The 27921-nt window shown below is 36.5% G+C and overlaps 1 protein-coding gene across 8 annotated transcripts in view; it reads left to right on the top strand.

Moving 5' to 3' along the window:
- Window positions 1–27921, top strand: part of TENM2 (teneurin transmembrane protein 2) — a 1251785-nt gene that overhangs the window by 276938 nt on the left and 946926 nt on the right. The gene's annotated exons all lie outside the window — the stretch shown is intronic.

Raw genomic sequence — 27921 nt, 5'->3', positions numbered from 1 at the left:
AGAACCACTGTGCTAGGGATATAGTAGATCAGGATAACAAATATAAATGTCAATAGGGGTCAAGCAGGTAATATAAATGATGAAATAGGGTCGAGTATCATACAACAGAAGATATGTAAATCTAGAGATCTGGAGACACAAGTCCCTGCTGAAAGGGGACAGCCCTCAACACTGCTCTGTAGATTGTATGTAATAGGTTCAATGTTGCTCAATGAACTGATTTCTAAAGAGCAGCTGGAAATATATATTTTATAAGTGCAATTTCTCAAATTGCATATGTTGAACACTAAAATTGGATTTCAGTAATATGTGAGTCAAATAAATGTATCTTCAGGCTGGATGTGGTCATGTAGATCACTTATTGAAAACCTCTCCAATGGGCAAAAGGTAACTGTCCACCACAACTATTTACCCCCTACCACATAATAACTCAAACCTGAATATGCACCTGCTTTGATTGAATGTTGAAAGGTGTTTGTTGCAGGTATTGAAATTTTTGCAGTGTTTCCTATAGATACAACCATCAATAACTCAAAAGTCTATTTTTGGGAACACTATTAAAAGAAAGTCGCTATAAGATCATGTGTATTATCACCTTTAACTCATGTTTTGATTTTTTCCTCTCTTCATACTTCCTGACTCCCAAAATGGTTTAAACAGAAAATTCTGATAAATTTTGTCATTAATTCTGATAATTCTAAGGTATTATAGATGGCTAAAGATAACAGTATTCTGTTATCTTCAAAGTCTCATGCACCTGCAAAGTTAAGAGTTGGTACCATTTGGAAGCAAAGAAGAAAGCCTGTTGACTTGCATGGGTTGCATTCTTAGCCTTTCATTCCTTAGCCTTTCATTTCTTGAATCAGTTAAAATGTTTTATTAACCATCTGGTCACCTACAGGCTCAGGAATAAAACAGTGCCAAAATACACCAAGAAATCTTGTAAACACTTTATATAAAAGAGTAAAATAAACACCTGGTCAGTTTATCCATCTTCATTAATGATTCCTTGGATAGTTTTCCTTCCCCACTATGACTAACAAGTATCATCTAGTTATGAGAGGCCATTATACAAAATCATTAAAACATGCTTAACTGTACTGTGTTAATTATGCAATGATAAATTATTCTTTATTTCTTCATTAACAGTATTGTAGCAGTAGAATTAGCATTGTTTGTTCCTTTTTGAAGAAAAAAATCATTAATATTAAAAAATGAAAATTCTGGAAACTTAATGTTGTGGAATGACAGTTTTAATTTGATTTTTAAAATCCTATTTGCTGCTCCCCTCAGCTATAAAAGTGTAACCATTATGTCACTGTAATTACATTGGCTGTTTATCTCCTCTTCCATGGCTATATCTAGGTCTGTGCAACAAACTAAGGGCTGGCATTAGACTCTGAATCAGGAGACCTAAGGGATCTTACTAAATCTTCTGCTAAATTGATTCTAATAGTATAATTTAAATCGCTTCTAGATTCACTCTCTGCTTTTGAATCATTTCATTATTAAGCCACAAACAATTTAATGTATGCTTGTGGAGCACTATGCTAGGCACTATGGAGGACAGGAAAACAGTCTAAATTTGCATATTTGCTGCCTTGTAGTGTTGACAATATATCCTCAAAGTTAAATATCTATACATGCAACGTACAATAAAATATAATCACTGATGTGCAATGGCACAAAGGCAATATTAAGATATAGAAAGGAAAATTATTCTGATTAGATTGTTTAGAAAATTTGTCTTTAGCCTTGAACAATAAAAAACAACAATAAAGACCAACATCATAATGTGTGTAATATTTACTTTGCCTGGGACACTAGCTCTAAGAGCCTTCCATACACTAAGTCTTAAATCCTCCCAGGATTTCTATGAGTTTGGTACTGGTATTGTCCCATTGATAGGTACAAGGACAAAAGATTTTATTAGGTCAGTCGTTCTTAAAGTATTATCCTAGGACCAGCAGTATCAACATCTCCTGGGAACTTGTTAGAAATACAGATTCTTGTGCTCTCCCTATCCCAAACTTACTGAAAAATGGAGAATGGGACAGCCTTCTGTTTTGACAAGCTGCCTGGGTGATTCTGATATTCACTAAGGTTGAAGAACACCAGCATTAGGTGAAAAGGATGATAAGGACAGTGAAGTGTGTGGCATACAATACATAGAGGTTTTTATTCCTGGCAGTTGGTCCTATCTTTGCCCCTTATTGCATGTGTGGCCTTAAATATGTTACTTATCCTATTTAAATCTCAGATTTGTCATCTGTAAACTGGGGAGAACAGTTGTTATTACTCCTCCTTGCTATTGAGCATTACATGAGATCATACACATAAAACTCTTAGCATAGGTTCTGATGCAAAGTAAGCTTTCAGTAAATGGTAGCTTTTGTTACAGTGATTGCCGTCACTGTCTTCACTGCTATCATTGACATCCCCATTCAGGTAGAGAGACGGCCTGAATTAAGTCCAGGAGGAAGGAGTAGATAGTTTTCCTAGGTGGAAGATTTCTCTTTTGTGGCAGATGCGGATCACAAATAATGAATGGAAATATTAAAGCCTCAATATTTATATCCTTCAAAAACCTTCTCTGATTAATCTTCCCCATGGAGTATGTGTGTGTGTGTGTGTGTGTGTGTGTGTGCGTGTATACTTTACTGGAACATGTATGGATATAGCCTGCCCTGAATAAATTCTCACTTTTTTAAAATGCTACCCTGTAATTGCTCCAATTTGAAAGACAAACAACAACCAAGAATAAACAACCTGGGATAAACAACCAAGTCCCCTGGACCTCCAATTTCTTTAATGTTCTCTATTGGGAGAGTTGAACAGCTCCTATTCTGGAGTTAGACTGGATTCAAAACCAGGTTCCACCACTCATGAGCTGTTTGACTTTGGACCAGGGGCCCAAGGTTCACCAACTTTAAAATGGAATCAAATTTAAGAAAATATTATTGGGATGTTTAATTTAATTTCCAAATTCAAAATAAGGGCATCTTTGGATGGGATTGTTGAGGTTATCGGAAGAAGGAATCCAAAATAATCATCATCATCATCATCATCAATAAATAAAAATTTAAAAAAAGAAGTAATCCAAAAGAAGCTCCTATCTCATTGTCTGAGAGACAAGAAGCTCTCAATAATGAGTCTTTTTTTCTTTTTTTTTTTCATTGTTTCCCCTTTCTTTTGGCACCCAGTGAGTTCAAGAAGCGTGCTGTTCATGGGTTTGTGAGATTCCAAAATGGTGCAACTCAGCAAGGCAGGCCATAGAGGCAATGGTGTGTAAATGCCAACTCTTTCCATTGTTTTTCCTAGGTGATAAAATGTGTATACCCTGGTAGTGGGTGAGAATAGAAAAGGATAGCATAGGAGAGGTAAGAGGGGTGGAGGATCAAGGGGCAGAATTGCTGCAGACACAAGTTGCTTAGCAAACGTTGGTGAAAAAAAGGGGTTAAAGGAGATATATTTTCTAGTCTCATATATACACTATGAAAGATACTCTGGGGACATTTCTGAGTATAATACAAGGCTATAGATTTCCTGAATAGTATTATGCTAATGTCTGTCACAGTCCTGTTGTGACTTTGGGCAAATCACTTCACTTCCCTCTTCCATTTTAAGAACATGAACAAATTAATGTAGACTTGCTAGAATGTATGAGTGCTTACTCTGTGTTAGGCACTGTATAATATTTTGTGGAACAGTCTCTGTAAGTCCTTATAATACTACTTGGGGCGCCTGGGTGGCGCAGTCGGTTAAGCGTCCGACTTCAGCCAGGTCACGATCTCGCGGTCTGTGAGTTCGAGCCCCGCGTCAGGCTCTGGGCTGATGGCTCAGAGCCTGGAGCCTGTTTCCGATTCTATGGCTCCCTCTCTCTCTGCCCCTCCCCCGTTCATGCTCTGTCTCTCTCTGTCCCCAAAAAATAAATAAACGTTGAAAAAAAAGAAAAAAAAATACTACCTAGTCAAGTGAGGATTATCATCCTCTTTTCACAGAACAGGAAAGAGAGACTAAGACAGACTAAGAATTTTGCTCAGAGGTCACAGATAACAAAGGAAATTCAAACTGGAATTCAAATCCATGTGTATGGAGTCAGAGTCTCAACTCTTGCATATTATCCTGGAGGAAAATGAGCAGATTGAAGTAAACAATTCAGTGTTTCTACCTCAGAGTAGAATTCTGTAGATTCTACCCACCCACCAACTTTTACACATCCTACTTAGATTTTAATATATATTCTGGTGATTCCCCATATGATAAAATAGCAAATTTTCCATAAATCGTATATTACCAATTCTTGAATATTTCTGTAACACCCTCTTATGTGTCAGCCTTCACCATTCTGGTATCTGCTCTCCCGATTTATCAAACCTTCAGAAATGCTAGGGAATTCTCCTTTTGCAGTAAAGAATAAAAATTATTTTCTTAGTTTGTACTGTATCTGTGGTGGCTGGACCAGGTCAAACACAGAATTCCTAGTAGCCTGAATGTCTATTTTAGATTCAAAATTGAAGGTCTCATGTTCTCCCAAAGGCTTATTTTGCTGAAGGATTGGTCTGAAAATAAAGAGGCTGTGTTTTTATATTTTAGATATTGTTGTTTCTTTTGCAGAAGGAATGGAAAGATTGATCCTTGGCTTTAGGGCTAGCATGAACATGGTAGGCTTGTGAACCCATGCTACTGGCCCAGGGGACACATTCTCTCCCACCTCCACCCACATTCTCAGCTTCTCTTTTTTGTAAATCTTGATGTGGTAGACAAGATGGGGCATCCTTGAAATAATCTCACTGTTAGTGCATATGGAAATATATTCATGAGTGATTTAGGAAATGTGACAGTTGAGTAGTGTGTATTTTTTCCTAAACTCTGGGCTGTTTTCCCACGGACTGTGTGTCACATCCTCCAATTCCCCCAAAGCTGCAAAGGAACACAAGCCCTCACTGGGGTCTTGGATAGGGAATTGCCACACTGTAGGATCTTCCTTATGACGGATGCAAACAAGCACTAAGTCAAGATGTTTTTACCTGTATGTTTCCTATATGTCTTCCCCTATTCAGAGTGTTGCCATGTATTTTTTTCCATCTGAATATTATTTCGTTAGCGGTATACATAGTGTGAACATTTAATGTTGTTGACATTTGCTTAGCAAGTGAAACTGGCAGACAGACTTGTTAGCATCATCAAATTGTATTGAGGCATCTGGATGCCCAAGATATGTGCAGGGTCAGATAGCAAATGGGTTAAATAGCTTTTGCAGCCTAAGATTTTATTATCTCAAACAGCTAACTTGTATGTGAGCCAAGTACAATGGAAGATGGGGAAAACTTTCCCAAGAAGATGAAGACAGAGTATGGATAAACAAAGGGAAGGGTGAGCATCATGGCCATTTTAATGTTTTTTGCTAGTAGGATGCTAGCATATTGGAGATGAAAGTTGTGTTATGGTATTATCAAAAAATTTTACTTTATGTAAGTACAGGTGATGGCTTCTTTAAAAAAATTAAGGTTTATTTATTATTGAGAGAGAGAAAAAGACAGAACATGAATGGGGGGAGAGGCAGAGAGATGGAGACACAAAATCCGAAACAGGCTCCAGGCTCTGAGCTGTCAGCACAGAGCCCTACATGGGGCACCAACCCATGAGCTTTGAGATCATGAACTGCACAGAAGTTGGATGCTTAACGGAGCCACCCAGGCGCCCCCAAGTGTTGGTTTCTTAAACTGAATTTTCTGGGTCCCAATAAATGAAACTAATTCAAGTTGGTTTAAGCTGAAATGGGAGATTTATTCTAAGAGTATACAGATGTCTCTGAGAATCCAAGTGAAGAATTATACCCAGGTCTGGAAGATACTAGAACGAGGAACTGGAAAATTGTGCAGACTCTCCGTCCTACATCTCTGTAAAGCGTCTTTATTCTTCTCTCACTCTGCAAACTGTTTTTTTTCTGCAACTGCTTATCTGTTTATGAGTAGGGGTTTCTGATCTCACATTTTCTAAGTATGTACGTTGCAGATGCAACTACTTGAAGCCATCCCATTTTAATCAGTGTCTCCTTTATCTCGAAATATTTCTGTATTCCTGGAGAAGATAGTCTATTCTGATTAGCCTCGTTTAGGCGATATGGTCACTCTTGTTCCAGTCAAACTTCAGATATGGGGATTGCAAAACCTTTATAATGTGGTCCTTATATTATCTTTCTATGGCACTGACGTTGCAAGGAACTTATATCCATGATCTGTGCTTGGGCCTGGCTTCTGAAGAGTGGGTGAGATCCTTGCAACAGCCTATCTCTTACTTGTTTTTTATCCACAACATTCAGTAAAGTTCATACATTTTTGGAGCAGGTAAGTACTTGCTGAGGAAAAAGCATAGAGACTAAATGAAGTCCCAGTTATCGAATGTCTGACTCTTTTCCTGCTTGAACCAATTGACCCTCTCCTTTCAGCTCTCCTTATTACAATGATCCTTTATCATGATTGTGAGATTGCAAATTGTCACTAACCACCTGAAGGAGAGGTGCAAAATTCCCCTGGAGTGAATTTTAATCCACATTTAATTTTTTATCAAATCACACAAAACACTTGGGTATAAAGGAAAGGGGGCTAACATAGAAAGAGAGGTCATGGAATTTAACCTTGATTAAGAGTTAGAAAATCATTCATTTATTTTTGAAGTGTCTTCCTACTGGAGATAAAATTTAATTTTCCAAAGTTTAGATAAGAATGAGAGGTAGGTGTATACAGTGTAGTACTTTCTAAGTTCTTGAAATTTGGGGTCATTTTTCACATTGTAGAAATTTAACCTGGTGCAAAAAAAAAATAGTGGAATACATGAAAGAGAAACAAAAGGATCTGGCATTTGTTGGTGAAATCTGTGTTTAAAACCAGGTAAATGGATTCATATCTGGCCTCTGCTCTATAATCTTAAGCTAATGTTCTTGTTTTATTCCTTATCTATAAAATGAAGATAGGAGTACCTAAATAAAATGGTTGTTGTGGTTTTTGAAGACATAGAGGATATGGAGTCCCTAGCATGTGCAGTAATTTGGACATTTTCATTTTTCTAAATAAAAGGTCTCAGATATCTGGGTACATAGGTTAAAGATAATTTGGTATGAAACTCATGTTAAATCACAAAATGTGAATGTGCCCTGATACATGTGTCACCTTTTATAAGTAGGGATAGTCTAATCCCATTTGCAGTCACTTCAGTTGAGTTTTTATAGGATGCATGGTACTGTATTTGTTCCTCTTTCACTCTATTTTGAGTTGTCTCTGCTCTCTGTCATCAAATGGTCCTGTTGGCCAAATCAACCTGGTACTTTTTAAAATCTTCCTGTTTCCATAAAGTCTTAGAAAGTTGTATTTGAGTTCCCATAGGAAGTAGCTTATCATGCTGCTGGTGAATCCAGGAAAGCATTTGATAGAATCTGTTGGCATTCAGTTCTGGTGTGTGCCCGTCTTTTTTTTTTTTTTTTTTTTTTTTACATGTCCATTTGTGCTTTGGGTCCTTAGCTGCTGTTCCCTACAATCCTGACTACTTAGGGTTTCTCATAATCTCCACTGAGGACCAATACTAACTTACCAAGCATGGGTTTCTTTTTCATTACCAGGATTGAAACAGTGTATGTCTTTCTAGGGGTTTCGATGACTTTTTTGTGCCTTTATTCTTTCCTCCAAAAGATTGACCCTCCAGTTTTATAATGAAAGGCCTGGAAGAAGCTAGACTCACTTTCCAGGCAGTTGTACTAGAACACAAACATTTTATAGCACAAGGGATGTTGGTAATTGCTTTGGGAGGGAACATTCCCCTCTCAAAAATCAGAAGCTACCTCAATATTTTAGGCAGTTCATCACGGCTGTCTCCCGCAGAGGCTTTTATCTGCATGTATGGAAGAGTTTACACTGTTGTAACATTTGATACTATATTAGACAACAGAGGGTAGTAGGCAAATGTGAGAGACTTTCATTTCCTTGAACCTCTGAGTGATTACACCATTATGGTTCTGGTGAATGGCAGTGCTAATGGCTGTAAAAATATAATTGTATACCTTGAGGGATCATTAGGAAATGCAGGAATGCAAGTACATAATTTTGAGATTGATGTTCCTGAGTTATTTTTAAATTTGCACAAAATTTTATATTGGGCTCTGCATTTTCTAATCTTCTGTATCAAGTCACCTATTGATTTACAAACCAACTACAATAGTAAGCACAGGCTACAAAGAGTCCTTTCAGTTGAGGTTTGTATAAATGAACTTTTAAGGTATTACCCAAATTCTCATTCCTTACTTCTTAATAAATATTCTTTTCAGCCAGAATGAACATGAGCTTCTTTTGGGGATTTGTATTCTTTGGGATCTTGAAACTTCAACATTCAGTATTTTTGGCCGTTTGGTAAATTGATTATCATCTTCTGTCTCGTACATGCAGAATAAGAGAGACCTATAAAACAAGAGGAAGAGTAATATAAGAAATAATTTAATATCATCTTCACTGTGTCTCATATTCACTGACAAACCTAAATGCCAGAAAATAATTGGCAAAATAATAATTGGCCAGAGTAGTCAAGCAAGATCTAAACACATATGCAAAAAGGTCAAATTTCAGACTTTTGTCATGAGAGCAGTTAACTACAAGACTATCTTCTCAAGAGAAGCCCAGCTTTGGCTTGTGGCCTAAGATGCTGTATCAATTTCAAATCAGCAACCTAAATAAAATCACTTTTCTCTAGGTATATTGGAGTGGGTATTGCTGCCACACCAGGAATATCTTGTTCTGTTATTTCAACACTGTTGGGAAGTTTCTGGTAAGGAAATCTTCCTCATCTGAGACATCCTTGGTGAACATGGTTAGGTTCAAGCTGATAATTGGCCAGGATTCCAGACTTCTTTCTTTCGGTTACTCTCTGTTTACCTAGCAAGGGTTGGCATACTGTGGTCTGAAGGTCAAATCAGGCTCTCTAGGTTTTTTGGAAATAAAGTTTTATTGGAACACAAACATGCCTATTCACTTAAGAATTTTCTCAGGCTGCCTTTGTGCTACGGTGGTAGTGACTAGTTGTGACAGACCCTGTGATGAGGAAAATAATTTACTATTTTGATATTTACAGAAAATGTTTGTTGACTCCTGACATAGAGTCATGCTAGGACTCTGCACATACTTTCCAAATCAGAAAAAATGTTTTAAAGGTAGGCCATTGATTCTGACTTCTCTGCATAATAGGGCTAGTTCCTATTCTTTGAGTACTATTTTAAAATTTTCAAAGCAGTATTTGTATTTTGTTTCCTAGTTAAGGAAGTAGAGGCTATCTTGAAAGAGAACACTTACATTGTATTTGTTTGATGAAGCAGAAGGGAATATGTCACAAAATTCATATGAAAATTCTCATGTAAATCATGCAAATTAACAATAGACTTGAAAAATATGTTAAGGACACTTAAACACTAAGAAAGACCAAAATGGCCAAAGCCCTTTTAAACACTTATCCTATTTTTTTTTATTCAGATGCCTCTATGTAAATGCATAGCTATTTTTAACAGAGCTTTTTTGAGTGTTTTTTGACAGTGGTTCTCTGCCAGCTCCTGGAGATAGATTACAGGTAGGAGCCAAGGTCCTTGCCCTCAAGGAGTAAGCATCTCACATACAGACCAAAATACTGTTCTTGTTATAATCCTCTTCTGGATTTCTTACCTCATTTCTCATACCATGTAATTGAAGTAAATCCTCAATGAATGCTATCTGCTTCTTCATAATAGTAAAATAATAGAAAGTACTGAATTCATCCTCACACACATGTGCAATCAAATTTATAACAAAAATGGTGATTATAGATTGTGCTGTGAATGCCCTCCCCCTAATCTTTTTTTTTAGGTGCGGGCATAGGGCACAAAGGGTTAATGTTACCCAGCATTCTACTCTGAGAGTCCCCAGGGGAGAATCACATCCTCCACTCCCTCTCTAAATATGCCTCTTTTACATCCTTCCTCACATGATGTCTAGATTTCTCTGCGTCCAGTTCCTGCACTTACGTACTCCCTTAAGAAATTTCTGGATCTTTCTTTATTAGGCAGAATACTTTAGACTTATCCCAATTCCTCAGAGCCTCTATCTCTATGTCCAACATTTAGTTCTTGCAGACAACATTTCCCAGTTACCAGAATCTACTTTTCTGGACAGCTAATGAGTTCATTATAAACAACTAGTCATTTGTGTGTCCTTTCCCCCTTATATGTATTATCATTTTGGTGATGAACTTAATGTGGTCTATTTAAAATATGGGGCAGGGGTGCCTGGGTGGCTCAGTCAGTTGAGCATCCAACTTCACCTCAGGTCATGACCTCACCGTTCCTGAGTTCAAGCCCTATCAGCACAGAGCCTGGAGCCTGCTTCACATTCTGTTGTCTCCCTCTCTCTCTGCCCCTCCCCCACTCATGCTCTGTCTCTGTCTCTGTCTCTGTCTCTCTCTCTCAAAAATAAATAAACCTTAAAAAATTAAAATTAAACTTAAAATTAAATATGGGGCAAAGTGCATTGATTTGCTAAAGAATGGGTGGTAGTAATAGACCATCTTAGTTTCACATTTCCAGTGTTTGTGAAACTATTTCATGCAGCAAAGATTGCTTACCAAATGGGATTATTAGTATCTATGTGTCTGTCCTCGGAAAGTGCTATGATACTAACCCTAACAGATGTTGTTTGGAATAGTAGTACTTAATTTGTACTTTGGGGATCACTAAGTAACAGGTACTATAATTTTTAGTGGCTAGATAATATTGATGATCGAGGGTAGTGATAAGGATGATGGTGACAGTGGTGAAGTCTGTCACAATCTGAGCATCTCTCATTAGGGGATTCACATGTGCCGGTTTGACATTTTCACATTAACACTTCCAAGTAGCCATGTTATTTTCATTTTCCAGATGTGGAAACTGAGGTCTGTCCCTTACAGCTGGTCATGAGATTTCCCATAATGTCTCTCTCCTTTGTTTCCATTGCTCATCGTATAGAAGAACATACTGGTCAGTTGATCAGATGTTTTCCTTATTGAGTACATCAGGACTATGATGTGCTTAGTGACTTTCATGAGACAATTGCATTGCATTCTCAGACAACTACAAATCCAATATCTAAAAGGGACATAGCAGAATGTCCCAAGACTGCCCTTTTCTCTGAGTTATTATTTTTTTAATGAAGGTAGGCCTCAGAGTCAGACAGCTCTCAGCCCCCATCTCAGCATGAACACTTACTAGATAAATGGAGTCAGCAAGTCACTTAACCTCCTAAGTCCCCATTTCTCCTGTAAAACACACATAAGGAAACCTATATGGCAGGATTGTGCAATTATTGCTAACTTACATAAGGAAGCTAACTCAATCCCTAACACTTTGTAGGCATTCATTAAATAAGATCGTGAGTTGACAATGTTTTTACTTCAGTGTTTTGCCTAGAAACCTGCGGCCCAACATCCTTTGCACCCTCTGATTATCTGGTGCTGCTTTCAGTCTCATGCATGAGAAGAGCACACTCAACGGGATGAGAAGAGTGTGTTCAATTCTTTCCTTCATTAGGTTTTGAGTCTGCAGGCTCATGTGTCTGCTCTACTGCCTTTTTGAGCTCTGCATGGTAGGGAGGAGTAGAGGGGAGGGACTGTCTTTCCGGTTACGGTAACTTAGCCAGTGCCTAAGGTACAGCCATCTGTTCGACTTCTGATCTCAGGAGGCACATAGGAAAATGGGAAGAGAGCAGAGGGGTCTGCATGTGGGGAAGGTGGAGCTGAGGAGGCAAAGACTTCACTAAACTTGCACATTTCATATTGAAATTTTAGCAGGAGGTATAACCATGCTGACTTTCTTGAATGTTAAACAGTTTGGAGGGGAGAGGGGGAAAAGGCATGGAATTAGACTAAATACCAATCTGACATAGATTTTTGACTTTTCATTGCTATTCAAATAAGAATATAAACACATGAGCTTGTGCTATGATGGCAAATCTCTAGACTTGTAAGGGTATGTTTTTGCCCTTTTATGGTTTTTGTTCATGGGGTATGCTGGCTCCCACAATGTCTTTGCATTTCACAATTTATAAAATTCATAGACAGAAGATAATCTTGGTACTTCTCTTACCATCTCCTGTGCACATGATTTCAGACACCCCAACAGATTCTAAAAGCAGCAACATGTAGCTCTGAAGCTAGAGAGCAAAACACAATTGTGAATTTGCTTATCCTTTCTTGCTCTGGACATTAACCAGAGTTGGCTTTTTATCCCCAGACATATCAATATAACAGCACAGGGGAACACAAAGCAAATTGCTTTTGACCTCTTATTTACTAGTGCATTAAATTACTAGGGCACTGTCTTCTACTTTTGTAGATTTTAAACCAGATATTCTGTAGTCTACCCAGAGGTCACAGGGATATTCTGTCTCTAGAACTGTTGGAGTATGCCTATGTTCAGACTTGTTTTTAAATGTTTCTAGGAGCAGAGACTGTAAATATTTGAGTACACACTCTGGTTTTTACATTCTGCCCATGGGAGTTCTATTTGGGGGTGGTGGTGTGGGTTAGTGAGCGGGTCTCTAACTCCCTCCCCTGTATCAGCCTCTCTCTCTTTTATCTTTGAGGTTCTATATTACATTGCATTTGGTGCCTTAAAGATTTTAAAATAAACCACTTTCACAAAGGAGTTCTAATACACAGGAAAGTAATCTGTGAATGCACTGTTTTTACGTTGACTTAGCATTTCTGCTTTGGGCAATAGGCAAAACTGGCAAAGCAGTTAAGGATAAAAGGATCATGCATTATCCATTATATCTTTTTAAACATAGAAACATGGCTCCTACAATATTTAAGAAACAAGTAGTCAGTCCAATTAACATGTTATCGGAAGGAAGAAAGACATTCTACAGGAGCTTTCTGATTGGGCTTTTAAAAAATATATTTTTAAAGTACAAACATGCTCACATAATGAAACTTTTTATTGGATTTATAATATACCTGTGACACCAGCTCAAATTAGGAAACAAGACTATTTGATGTTCATGTACTGACTCCCCCACTCCCTCCTAGACAAACTTATTCAATGATGTATCATAACTTGAAATGAGAAAGAAAGGTGGTCACATTAATCTGTATTCAGAATTGACAGAGTTCCAAATCATGTAGACATTTCCTGGTACCACACCTCTCAAAGGTCTCCAGTCACTTCATGAGATACAAATGTTTAAGCACAGTGAAACAATGCCCAGGGTGTGATCCAAGACCAATGATGATGAGGGCGAGGCAAGTTTAATCAACTGCCTACAGTATTAGTTATAACAGGGACACAGTAGCTCTCCATTGGACATGCTTAAAATTCATCTATGCATCCATCATTCATGCACACATATACATACATACATACACAGGTACACACACAAATACAATAACATCCACACGCACACATCTCAAATGGTCTGTCAGTGATTAACAAGTCAACCTCTTTAAGTAGTAGGATAATCTGAAAAGTTAATAGTGAACTGTGTTACAGCTCATAGGATTAGTTAATTAGACAAAGGCTTGCAGGCAAGATCTCTGTAGTCTGTTCTGCGAAAGTGATGGAACCCACTTAGGCAACTGATGAAAAAAGCAGTGTGAACACTCTTCAAGGGAGGAAATGTGGAATGTAACGGAATAAAACCTCAGCATAGCAGTAACGAGCTGGCAAAGGCATTGCCATCCAATGATTGCCATTTGTCAGTGCCGGAAAAAGCAGAGGCTTGGGGAAAAGATTTATAATTTTGGTTACCATCTTTCCTACTGCTTCAAGGCAATTTTAATTACTTTTTAAAATCAGTCTCTAAACTTGCATTCCCCCACATGAATTGTTGACCTTCACTTTCAAGGACAGCTATGCGCAGAGTGCTTGTCCACAGTAGGAAATACATGCATTTTATTAGATAAAGGATGGATATATAGCCATATTTGGATTAAAACCAATATCCTATTACTTTAGAATTTTGTTAAGAAGAAATATATGTCAGCAAATGCTTCGTCTCACAGTGTAACTGGCTCTTTGTGGTCCTTCCTAGTGGCTACAACAGTGTTTCTTTATACTAAAAGCCGTAAACATAACAACCTGTATTTTCCAGGAGTGGGGGGGGTTTCAAATAAGTGAAGCACAATGGTGATAAAAATCAAAAGGAGTGGTAAAATGATAATACTAATAGTACTAATAATACTAATAATGAGTAATCTCACAGATCAGGTACTTGTTTCCATGATATGGAGTGTGAGCCCAAGTTTTCCTGATTGCCTGTTTAAAATTTAAGAAATTAAGCGTTTTAGTTTGATACAACTGTAGAATCATGTGCAATTTCAAGAAGTGTTACGGAGACATCCCCTAGTACCTTTTAGTCAATTTCCAACACTAGCAACATCTTGCCAAATTGTAGTACCATATCACAACCAGGATATTGACTCCGTTAAGGCAGGCCAAGACGCAGAACATTTCCATCACCAGAGGATTCCTCCTATTATCTGTTTATAGCCACACCCACTTCTCTCACACCCTCGCACCCTCTTTAACCCTGAAGACCATTGATCTCTTCTCATTTCTTTTTTTTTTTAATTTTTTAAAATGTTTATTCATTATTGAGAGACAGAGAGACACAGAGCGAGCAGGGGAGGGGTAGAGAGAGAGGGAGACCCAGAATCTGACGCAGGCTGCAGGCTCTGAGCTGTCAGCACAGAGCCTGACGCGGCGCTCGAACTCACGAACCGTGAGATCATGACCTGAGCTGAAGTTGGTCGTCCAACCAATGGAGCCACCCAGGCTCCCCTCTTCTCATTTCTATAATGTTGTCATTTCAAGGATGTTATATAAATGGAGCATATAGTATATAACCTTTGGGATTGGCTTTTTCACTCAGCATTACTCTCTGGAGATTCACCCTCATTTTTATGTGTATCAAGAGTTCATTCCCTTTTATTGCAGAGAAAGATTTCATATCATGGATATACCAGAGTTTGTTTAACCAGTCTCCCATTGAAAGGCATCTGGGTCGCTTCTAGTTTGGGACTATCAAGAATAAACATTATTCCATAAAAATTTGTGGACAAGTTTTTATGTGAACACAAATTTTTATTTCTCTGTATAAATGCCCAGCAGGACAATTGCTGGGTTTTATAGCAATTGTACATTCAGTATTTCTTAAAAACTGTACTTTTCCAAATAAGACATGTAGCCACATGAAAAAATACTCATCATCACTAATGATCAGAGAAAAATCAAAACCATGATCACATATCATCTCACACTGGTCAGAATGACTGTTATCAAAAAGACAAGAAGTAACAAGTGTTGGCAAGGATGTGGGGAAAAGGGAACCCTTATTCACCATTGTATTGGTGTGTCCACTACAAAAAGCAATATGGAGGTTCCTCAAAAGTTAAAAATAGAACTATCACACAATCCATCAATTCCATTTCTAGTTGTTTATCTCTTCACCAAAATGAAAACATTAATTCCAAAAGACCTAGGCACCCGCTTGCTTATCACAGCATTATATACAGTAGCCAAGATAAGGAAGCAAACTAAATGTCCATCAGTAGGTGAATGGATGAAGATGTGGTGTGCACACACACAGGAGAATAAACAAATAGCTAAATTGTTTTCCAAAGTGGCTGTGCCATTTTACATTAGGGCAGCAGTGCATGAAGATCCAGTTTTTCTATATCCTTGTCAGTACTTTGTGTTGTCACTATTTTTATTTACTTTATATTTGAAAGAAATGTTTAGCCATTCTGACAAGGCTGTAGTAATATCTCATTGTGGCTTTAACTTGCATTTCTCCAATGTCTAATGATGATGAACACCTTTTATGTGTTTATTTATCATTTGTCCTATTTGGTGAAATGTTGCTTCTTGTCTTTTGCCTATTTTCTAATTGGATTGTCTGGATTTTTTACAGTTCAGTTTTGAGAAATACATACGTATTCTCAATACTTAACCTCTTACCAGTTTTATGATTTGTATGTAGGTTCTCTTGGTCTGTAGATTGTCTTTTAATACTCTTAACAGGATCTTTTTCAGAGCAAGTGTTTCATTTTGATAAAGTTCAATTTATTAATTTTTCATTTCATAGATAATGCATTTGGTGTCAAGTCTAAAGATTTCCTCCTTTCTACTTCCAAAGTTTTATAGTTTTTTTCTAAGCCTTTCCTAAGAGTTTTATGCTTTATATCTAAGTAACTAGATCCATTTTGAGTTTTTATTAATTGATTAATTAATTTATTTATTTTTAGAGAGCAAGTGAGGGAGGGGCAGAGGGAGAAGGAGTGAGAGAATTTCAAGCAGGCTCCATGCCCAGCATGCAGCTTGACATGGGGCTGGATCATGACCTGAGTGGATCATGACCTGAGTCAGACACTTAACAGAGTGAGGCACCCAGGTGCCCCTTTGAGTTAATCTTTATTGAAAGTAGGAAAATAAGTCAAGGCTCTTTTGTTTGTTTGTTTTTGGGTTTGCTTATTGATGTCCGACTATTTCAGCACCATTTATTGAAAACGTTATCTTATGTCTGTTGAATTGCTTTTGCATTTAAAAAAAAGAATCAATTGAGTGTATTATTGGTGGGTCTGTATCAAGGTTCTCTATGGTGTTCTCTTTAATTTATGTGCTTGTCCCTCTGCCAGTGTCGCACAGGATTGATTATTGTAGCTATGGTTTTAAAATTGGGTAGACTGATTCCTCCTACTTTCTTCTTATTAACAAAAAAACAAAAAAACAAAAAACAAAACTTTTAGTCATTCTAGTTCTTCTTCCTTTCTATATAAACTTTAGAATAATCTTGTCTCTATCTACAAAATTTTTTTCTGGGAGTTGATAGGAATTACATTCAGTTTGTATGCAATTTGGGGAAAATTGTTTTTTTGTTTTTGTTTTTTTTTTTTTTTTTTACCATGTTGATTCTTCCAATCCATAAACATGTTTGTCCATTTATTTAGATCTTTAATTTCTTTCATCACTGTTGTGCTGTTTTCACCCTTTAATTTCTATATATGTGTTGTTAGACTTACATCTAAGGATTTCTCTCTTTTTTAAAAAAAGATGGTAAATAGTATCATATTTTACATTCTGGTACCTGTGTATTCATTGCTAGTAAACTGAAATGCAATTGATTTTTTTTTGTATGTTTGTCTTATATCCTATTATCTCACTGAATTAATTTATTTTAGGAGTTTTCTTAGGATTTTCTGCATAGGCAACCGTGCCATCTATAAACAGGGACAGTTATATACCTTCTGTCTGCTCTGTATGCCTTTTATTTCTCTTTCCTATGTTATTGCACTGGCTAGAAGTTCCAGCACTATTTTGAATACGTGATAAGAACAGACATTCTTTCCTTGTTCTCATTCCTAGGGGAAAGACTTTAGTTTTTCACCATTAAGTGTAACATTATCTGTAGGTTTTTTGTTGTTAACTCTGTCAACTTGAAGAAGTTTTTCTATTCCTGTTTTTCTGAGACTTTTTATCATTAGTAGATATGGATTTTTGCCCTATGCTTTTTCTACGTTAACTGATATTATTGTGTGATTTTTCTTCTTTAGCCTGTTTATACGGTGGATTGCATTTATTGTTTTAAAATACTGAGCCATCCTTGCATCCCCAGAATAAACCCTGTTTTGTTATGGTATATATATATATTATATACACACACACACACACACACACACACACACATATATATATATATATATATATATATATATATATATATATACCATATATACCATATATACCATATATATATACAGACACATAATATACCATATAATTAAATATCTTTACTAGTTACAAGGTTATTCAAATGATGTATTTCATATTTTATGAAATACGTTTATACGGTGGATTGCATTTATTGTTTTTAAAATACTGAGCCATCCTTGCATCCCCAGAATAAACCCTGTTTTTTTATGGTGTATATATTATACCATATATATATATATATATTTATACACATAATATACATACAATTAAATATCTTTACTAGTTATAAGGTTATTCAAATGATGTATTTCATATTGGGTGAGTTGGGATACTTAGTTATTTGAGGAGTTGGTCCATTTCATCTTAGTTGTGAAATTAATTTTTGTAGATTTCTTTGTGGTATTCTTTTAAGAATCTTGTTCATGTCATCAGGGTCTCCAGTGATCTCCCATTTCATTCCTGATATTGGTAATTTGTGTCTTCTTTGTCAGTCTTGCAAGAACTTTGCCAATTTTATTGATTTTTTCAATGATCAAACCTGTTTCATTGCTTTTCTGTATTGTTTTTGTGTTTTCAATTCCATTGAATGTGGCTTTTTATTATCTCCTTATTTTGGGTCTATTTTTTCTTCTTTAGATTCTCGACATGGAAGCTTAGATTATTGATTTGAGGATTTCCTTATTTTCCAGTGGATGTGTTTAGTTCTGTAATTTCCCTCTCAGCACTGCTTGTGCAGTTTCTCACAAGTTTTGATATGTTATATTTTCATTTTCCTCCACTTTAATGTATGTTTTAATCTCACTTGAGATCCTTCTTTCACCCATGAATTACTTAGGAAAGTGTTTTTTAGCTTTCAAGTGTTTGGAGATTTTCTTCTTTTTATTATTGATTCAGGTTTGATTCCATTATGCTAAGAGAACATACTCTGTATGATTTCAATTCTTTTAAAATTTTTAATTTTTGTTTATGGCCCAGGCTGTGTTCTCTCTTGATACATATTCCAGAGACACTTAAAAGGATATGTACTCTGCTGTTGTTGAGAGGAATATTCCATAAATGTTTTGTAGACCCTGTTGATTGATAATGTTTTGGGGGATTTTTCTTTTTTTTTAATTTTATTTTAATTTTTTTAATTTACATCCAAGTTAGTTAGCATATAGTGTAACAATGACTTTAGGAGTAGATTCTTTTATGCCCATCCCCCCTCCCACAATCCCTCTAATAACCCTCTGCTTGTTCTCCCTATTTAAGAGTCTCTTATGTTTTGTTCCCCTCCCTGTTTTTATATTATTTTTGCTTCCCTCCCCTTGTGCTGATCTGTGCTGTGTCTTAAAGTCTTCATATGAGTGAGGTCATATAATATTTGTCTTTCTCTGACTAATTTCGCTTAGGATAATACCCTCTAGTTCCATCCACATAGTTGCAACTGGCAAGATTTCATTCTTTTTGGTTGCCGAGTAATACTCCATTGTGTATATACCACATCTTCTTTATCCATTCATCCATCGATGGACATTTGGGCTCTTTCCATACTTTGGTATTATTAATAGTGGTGCTATAAACATTGGGGTGCATGTGCCCCTTTGAAACAGCATACCTCTATCCCTTGGATAAATACCTAGTAGTGCAATTGCTGGGTCGTAGGGTAGTTCTGTTTTTAATTTTTTCAGGAACCTCCATACTGTTTTCCAGAGTGGTTGCACCAGTGTGCATTCCCACCAGCAGTGCAAAAGAGATCCTCTTTCTCTACATCCTTGCCAACATCTTTCGTTGCCCGAGTTGTTAATGGTAGCCATTCTGACAGGTGTAAGGTGGTATCTCATTGTGGTTTGGATTTGTATTTCCCTGATAAAGAGTGATGTTGAACATTTTTTCATGTGTCAGTTGGCCATCTGGATGTCTTCTTTGGAGAGGTGTCTATTTATGTCTTTTGCCCATTTCTTCACTGGATTATTTGTTTTTTGGGTGTTGAGTTTGATAAGTTCTTTATAGATTTTGGATACCTACCCTTTATCTGATATGTCGTTTTCAAATATCTTCTTCCATTCCATTGGTTGCCTTTTAGTTTTGCTGATTGTATCCTTCGCTGTGCAGAAGCTTTTTATTTCCATGTGGTCCCAGTAGTTCATTTTTGCTTTTGTTTCCCTTGCCTCTGGAGACGTGTTGAGTAAGAAGTTGCTGCGGCCAAGATCAAAGAGATTTTTGCCTGCTTTCTCCTCAAGGATTCTGATGGCTTCCTGTCTTACATTTATGTGTTTCACCCATCCATTTTGAGTTTATTTTTGTGTATGATGTAAGAAAGTGATCCAGGTTCATTTTTCTGCATGTTGCTATCCAGTTTTCCCAGCACCACTTGCTGAAGAGACTGTCTTTATTCCATTGGATATTCTTTCCTGCTTTGTCAAAGATTAGTTGGCCATACGTTTGTGGGTCCATTTCTGGGTTCTCTATTCTGTTCCATTTATCTGAGTGTCTTTTTTTGTGCCATGGGGAATTCTTCTGTCTCCTTCTTGATTTTCTGTCTAGTTGCTTTATCCATCAGTGGGACTCCAATGTTGAAATCTCCAACTGTAATTGTGTATTCATTTATTTTTTTTTCAGTTCTATCATGTTTTACTTCACATATTTTACAATTCGGTTTTTGGTACATACCTATTTAGAGTTGCTGTTTCTTCCTGGAGGATGTATCCTTTCATCATTACATAATTTTGTTTTCTGTCTCCGCTAATTTTCCTTTCTGTAAAGTCTGCTTTAAATAATATTAATATAAACCCTCTTGTTTTCTTTAATTTTTGTATTGTGTATCTTTGCTGTAGTTTTTCTTTCAACATGCCTACACCATTATATTTAAAGTGACCTTGTTGACAGCATAGAGTTAGGTCATATTTTTTTAATTTAGTCTGCAGATCTCTGTCTCTTAATTTGTATATTTAGACTACTTACCATTTAATATAATTATTGCTATTTCATGAATAAGTGTGCCATTTTATGTTTTGTTTTCTATTCTTTTGTTTTATTTTTTACTTCTCTCTTCTTCCTACTTTCCTGTGAGTATTGAATGTTTTTTAAAACTCCATATTGACTTATCTAAAGTGTTTTTGAGTACATCTCTTTGTATAACTTTTTTAGTTGTTACATTGTACTTACATATTTTATCACAGTTAATGACCTTCATCATTTTACCAGTTTGAGTGAATTGTGGAAACCCTTCCTTTATGTCACTTTACCGTCCCCATTTATCATATAATTTCATAAATATGTTCTCTGTATGCACTTAGAACCTCATCATACAGTGTTATAATTTTTACTTTAATCTTCGAAAATAATTTGGAACACTCCAAAGTAGAAAATGGATGGGGTTTACTCATAATTTTGCTTACCATGTCTTTTTTTTCCTTTCTGATTTCTCCTTTCATTATTTCTAAAATTTCTCTTTTCATTGTTTCCTTTCTGTTTTAGAGAACGTTTATTCTTTTAGAATTAAGTCTGCTGGTGGTAAATTATCTTAATTTTTTTAATGTTTCCAGGCATTTATTTTTTATTAAATATATTGTTAAATTGGTTTCCATACAATACCCATTGGTCATATCAACAGGTGCCTTTCTCAATGCCCATTACCCACTTTCCCTTTCCCGCACCCCCATCAACCCTCAGATTGTTCTTAGTATTTAAGAGTCTCTTATGGTTTGCCTCGCTCATTCTCTGTAACTTTTTTTTCCCCACTTCCCCTCCCCCATGGTCTTCTGTTAAGTTTCTCAGGATCCACATGAGTGAAAACATATGGTATCTGTCTTTCTCTCCAGACATTTAATTAAAAAAAAAAATCCATTCATTCATTCGAATTCCAATGTAGTTAACATATAGTGTTAAATTCCTTTCAGGTGTGCAAGATAGTGATTCAACAATTTCATATATTACTCAGTACTCTTCAAGATAAGGGTACTCTTAATCCCTTTGACCTATTTCACCCACTCCTACCACTTACCCTCTGGTAACCATCTGTTTTTTCTCTATAGTTAGGAATCTGTTTTTCAGTTTCTCTCTCTCTCTCTGTCTCCTTTGATCATTGTTTTGTTTCTAAAATTCCACATGTAAGTGAAATGCTGTGATATTTGTCTTTCTCTGACTAATTTCGCTTAGTATAATACCCTCTAGTTCCATCCACGTAGTTGCGAATGGCAAGATTTCATTCTTGTTGTGGCTGAATAATATTCCATTATATATATGTGTGTGTGTGTGTGTGTGTGTGTGTGTGTGTGTGTATACACACATACATACATACCTATATACCACATATTCTTTATACATTAATCTATCAATAGGTACTTAGGTTGCTTCCATAATTTGGCTACTGTAGATAATGCTGAAATAAACATGGGGTGCATGTATCACTTTGAATTAGTGTTTTTGTGTTCTTTGGGTAAATATACAGTAGTGCGATTACTGGGGTAGTTCTGTTTTTAATTTTTTTTTTTTAATTTTTTTTTCAACGTTTATTTATTTTTGGGACAGAGAGAGACAGAGCATGAACGGGGGAGGGGCAGAGAGAGAGGGAGACACAGAATCTGAAACAGGCTCCAGGCTCTGAGCCATCAGCCCAGAGCCCGAGGCGGGGCTCGAACTCACGGACCGCGAGATCGTGACCTGGCTGAAGTCGGACGCTTAACCGACTGCGCCACCCAGGCACCCCTGTTTTTAATTTTTTGAAGAACTTTTATGCTGCTTTCTACAGTGGCTGCACCAGTTTGCATTCTCACCAACAGCGCATGAGTATTCCTTTTTCTCCACATTCTTGCCACACTTGTTTCTTATGTTTTTGATTTTAGCCATTCTGGTTGGTGTGAGATGATATCTCATTGTGGTTTTGATTTGAATTTCCCTGATGATGAGTGATGTTGAGCATTTTTCATTTGTGTTGGCTATCTATATGTCTTCTTTGGAGAAATGTCTGTTTATGTCTTCTTCCCATGTTTAATTGGATTGTTTGCTTTTTTGGTGTTGAGTTGTCTCTGTTTTTATATACTTTGGATACTAACCATTTGTCAAATATGTCAGTTGTAAATATCTTCTTTAATTCTGTAGGTTGTCTTTTAGTTTTGTTGATTGTTTCCTTTGCTGTATGGAAGCTTTTTATCTTGATGCAGTCCAATATTTTATTTTTGCTTTTGTTTTCCTTGTTTTAGGAGACATATCTAGAAAGATGTTTTGGGGGCCAATGTCAGAGAAATTACTGCCTATGCTCTCTTCTAGGATATTTATGGCTTCACGTCTCATGTTTAGCTCCTTAATCCATTTTGAGTTTATTTTTGTATATGGGGTAAGAAAGTGGTCCAGTGTGTAGCTGTCTAGTTTTCTCAACACTGTTTGTTAAGAAACTGTCTTTTTCTCATGCATATTCCTACCTTATTTGTCAAAGTTTAATTTACCATGTAATTATGAGTTTAGGTCTGGGTTTTCTATTCTTTTCTATTGATTTGTGTGTCTATTTTTGATATTGATAAATTATCTTAGTTTTTTCTTTATTTGTGATGCCATGTTGTATCCTTCATTCTGGAAGGATATCTTTACTGGTTATAAGATTCTGGATTGAAACTTCCAATTTTTTCAGCATTTGAAAAACATTGTTCTATTTCTTTCTGGTTTTCATGGTTTCTCATGAGAAAACCATTTTCATTCAAATTGCTATGCTCTGTAAGTTAATGTAGTTTTTCTTTCACTGCTTTCAAAATTATCTTTGTCTTAACTTTTCTGAAGTTTAACTAAGATATGTCTTGATACGGATGCATTTGGATTTATTCTCTTTGGTGTTTGTTCAGCCTCTTGAATGTGTAGCTTTATGTCTTTTGCAAATTTGTGTGTATTTATCTGCTATTTCAGCACTTTCTCAGCCCTCTCTCTTTCTCCTTTCATAATGAGACTCTGACATAAATATTAGGTCTACAGCTCCCTGAGGCTCTTTGCATTTGTTCCCCTAGGCTATTTTTTAATCTGTGGTATAGTTTGAGTAATTTCCATTGTCCAATTTTCAAATTTCCTCATCCTTTCTTTTATCCCTCCATTCTGCTCTTGAACCCATCTACTGTATATATTTAGATAATTTAATAATAATAATAATAATAATTCTAAACAATTTAGAATTGTTTAGTTCTAAAAATTTCTTTTAGAGTCTTCTTTATATCTTCTATTCATTTCCTGAGACTTCTTGTCTTTTTTATGAGTCTCTATATATTTCATTTAAGTGTGTCTGTAATTGCTCACTGAAGAGTTTTATGATGGCTATTTTAAAATCTATGTCCAATAAGTCCGATGTCTTGTCATCTCAGTGTTGGCATCTATTGATTGCTTTTTCCTTCAGCTTAAGATCATTTTAGTTCTTGGTATAATTTTTTTTTTCTTCTTTTTGTTGAAACCTACACATTTGGTGTTATCATGTTATGAGATTCTATGTCTCACTTAAGTTTTCTGTTTTTGTTGGTTTCCTCTGACACTGTTCTGTCAGAAGAGAGATCCCACCTCATTACTGCTAGATTAGAATAAAAGTCCAGGTTTCTCACTCAGTCTCTGCCAATACCCAAGGGCAGGGAGCTCCTTATTAGAAGCTGTTGGGTGGGGAGGCAGTGGAGGAGTTCTGGCTCCCACTGATACTACCCTTGGTGTTAGGGATAGGAGTGCCTCATTATTCCTTATTATTCCCACTGTTACCAATATCAAGTGACACTAACAACTACCAACAAGAGGCAGAAGGACTCATTACTGCTAGAGAAAGTGAAAGTCCTAACTCTCCACTAGGCCTCCTCCTATGCCACTCCAGCAGAGGAGAGTGGCATCTTACTACTCTCAGTGGGGATGGAAGGCCAAGCTCCCTAGGAGGAGAGGATGGCCTCATTATTTTTTGGAAGAGATGAAAATCCTGGCTGCCTTCTTAGCTGTCTCTCTGAAAGCACTGTTTGAGATTAGGATGCTTCGTCACCTCAGCATTGTGGAAATCTAGGCTCTTCCTCTGGCTTTTGCTGGTGAAAGTGGAATTCAGACCATTGTGTTCGCCATGTTGTTTGGCTAGAGGCAAGTGGTTACTATCTCAACATTTTCTTTCTTGTTTGACTTTTCTTTGTTAATCCTTTGGCGAGAGGCAACCTGCTTTTGTTGGAGGTTTTGTTGTCTGTGCCTATTGATGTTTCTGGGTTGCCAGTATCTTTAGCTCCAAGTCTGGGATATACAGGGCAACAATAAATTTCAGGAACTTGCCACAGTATTCATGAGTTCTGAAGGCCCTAGTTGGTCTGCCTTCTCTTTTTCCTCTCATATTCTTCTTATATTTGTTTTATATATTATATCCAGGGGTTTTCAATGTACCTAGAGGGAAGAATAGATAAAATATGTTTATTACAACTTTCTGGAAGCAGAAATTTCTAGACTGCCCAAATTTTCATGATAAGCAGGAGATCCAAGTTTAGTATAAATTCTCCTGTTTTGTCTTTTTAAATCTTGAAAACTAACTTTTAAATAACAGGTAGGCTCAGGGCACATGGGTGGCTCATTTGGTTAAATGTATGACTTCAGGTCATGATCTCACAGCTCATGGGTTCAAGCCCCTCATAAGACTCTGTGCTGAGAGATCAGAGCCTGGGATCTACTTCAGATTCTGTGTCTCCCTTTCTCTCTGCCTCTTTCTGCTCACACTCTGTCTCTGTCTCTGTCTCTGTCTCTGTCTCAAAAATAAACAAAAATTAAAAAAAAAAATTAAATAACAGGCAGGCTGAGTGCAAAATGTCTTTTGGCCAACAGTCTGTGTATTCTGCTCAGTTCATTAAGAAATTAACTTTCTCTTACTAAGATTTGCCATTTTTTACCTCATATGTAAATTTCTTTCATTTGTCCAGAGATGGCATTGCTCACAAACTTAACTATCAAGGGAATAGCCAAGAAAGAGGAATTTATCAGGAAAAGATCACTGGACAACCGAATGTCAAAATGTCCATCCACTGAAGTTCTTGTACATTATGAATAGATAATAAGCATTTAGGCTTCCACTTAGAACATGATTTTTTTTAATATGTAAAATAAAATCACATAACCACATACAGAAAGACAGCCCACTTTCCAAAACACAATACAAATTAGAGGAGATAGGATTTCCTGAGTCAGGAACACCAAAAATATTAAAAAGTAAAAAAAAAAAAATTACAGTGAAGCAGAAGAGAAATTATAAAATTTACTCAAAACAGCCAATTTCCCAAAGAAACACTGGCTCCACAGTGTTGGTAGGCACAGTCTTGTATACTTTTAATAGGTGCTGAGGGTCTTCTTTAATCTGTGTGCAGTTCAAGTATTGATATTTATAATGAGGACTTTGAATTTTAAGAATTTATAGTATTATTGCCACCCTCTGTCTTATGCAAGTCTATAACTACTTAGCTAAGAAAAAAATAATTATTCAGAGGGGAAAAAATAACTACTTCTTATAGAGCCCCTATCATGTGTTAGTATATTAGGAGGTTTACTACAGTTTTTATTTTAATTTTTATGGCAACTTTAGGAAACAGATTCTGTTATTTTCCATATTAACTGGTTGAGAAATTGAACTTAAAAGTTTATGAGTAATTTTATAAAAGCTCTGGCTAGTCAGTCACCATGATAAGATTTTCATCCAATCAAGACTTCAGTGTTCATGCTCTTAACCAGTCTGTAATATGAATTCCAAGGTGTTGAGATCACATGTTTTAAACTAGGGAAAGTGATTTTTGGCATCTAGAAATTGCATTAATGTTAAGGTACTTGGATTGGCTACATAGCAGCAAAAACTTCCATGACAACATTGAGTATTTGTGTCCTTCAAGCAGGTCCTGGGGTCTTGATAGGTAACTCTCAAAGATGCTTCTCAGCTTCCTGGGTCAGGAACTATAGGCTCCAGGAAACTAAGGATTCGTTCTCCTATGAGTGATTGTGGCAGCAACACCACTGTGCTTGGTGTTCAGAGCAGGTGTACTCTCTTTTTAATTGCTGATTTTCAAACAAAATTGTCCATGATAACAGGCAGTATTTGCAAAAGTATATAAATAATATAAAGTAGGAGCATTTATGAGATCCAGAAGGGACTCTTACTGTATAAAGACAAGAGAAGGATAACTTGGCTTCTGCTGTCCTGGGACAGATTCCATGCACATTACTGTGCATACAGGCTATTTCTTTGGTATAAATAGGCATCCCATTACAATGTGGTGAATAGCCAAAGAAGAGCAGAGGGTTCTAAGCTACAGATCTGTTCACCTAATATTTTCTAATGTATTGGAGAGGCAGTGAGCAACAGTAGCCTCGAGAAAAATCATTATGCTGGGTCTGGGTTGTATTTCCCATTTTAATTAAATTTTGTGTATGTCCATTCTGTCCAGGCCCTCGCCCTATGGTCTATGCTCTTTTGCATGGCCAATGAAATCAGTAAGAGCCTATCATTTGAAACTTGGAGGCATCTAAGCTATTTTGTCATATTTGCTAGGCAGAAGGCTAGTGTTTTCTGAGGATGTTTGGCATACACTTTCAGGCTAAGGGTGTCAAGTGATAGACTGAAGGGCTCTCTGGTTGCCAGTTCATATGTTAAAGAGGTTCCTTCTCATCAGCTTATCTATTGCATTCAGTGCTCTTCCCCATTTTTCTTCTTAGCAGCAGATATCCCAGCAATGAAGAGAACAGCATGTGCAGGCGTAGGTTGATGATCAGGTGGTGGTACCAGTTAGACTTCTTGTGAGCATGATCTCTGTTAGTAGGTGACTAAGGAAGGAAGGGATCGGGTGTGTTTAAGCCACAGTTCTGCAAAGAAAAAAAAAACTGATTAGAATTTGCTGAAGGTTCATTAAAGAAATCAGAAGAGTATTGCTTGCCTGTGAAGAATGGCTTATGTTACTTTTTTTCAGACCCAACTAGGTAATTTCATATTAGTCAAATATGACTTGGTACCATCACAAAGCTTCAGTAGCATGTATTTATGCCTTATACACCTTTCTTTCACTTTTATTTATTTAATGTTGATATTTGCTTTACCCCAAACCCTCTCTAGCAAAAAGAGAATGCAATTAAAGATGGGTAAAATCAGTTTTGCTTTGAACTGCTTCATAGTAAAATCTTGCAGTAGTGACAGACTTATCATGTCATCTGTATTCACATAGGGAAAT

Source organism: Prionailurus bengalensis, chromosome A1, assembly GCF_016509475.1.
Source record: "Prionailurus bengalensis isolate Pbe53 chromosome A1, Fcat_Pben_1.1_paternal_pri, whole genome shotgun sequence".
NCBI lineage: Eukaryota > Metazoa > Chordata > Mammalia > Carnivora > Felidae > Prionailurus > Prionailurus bengalensis.
Note: the sequence above shows the minus strand (reverse complement) of the source record. Positions and strands in the feature narration are given on the sequence as shown.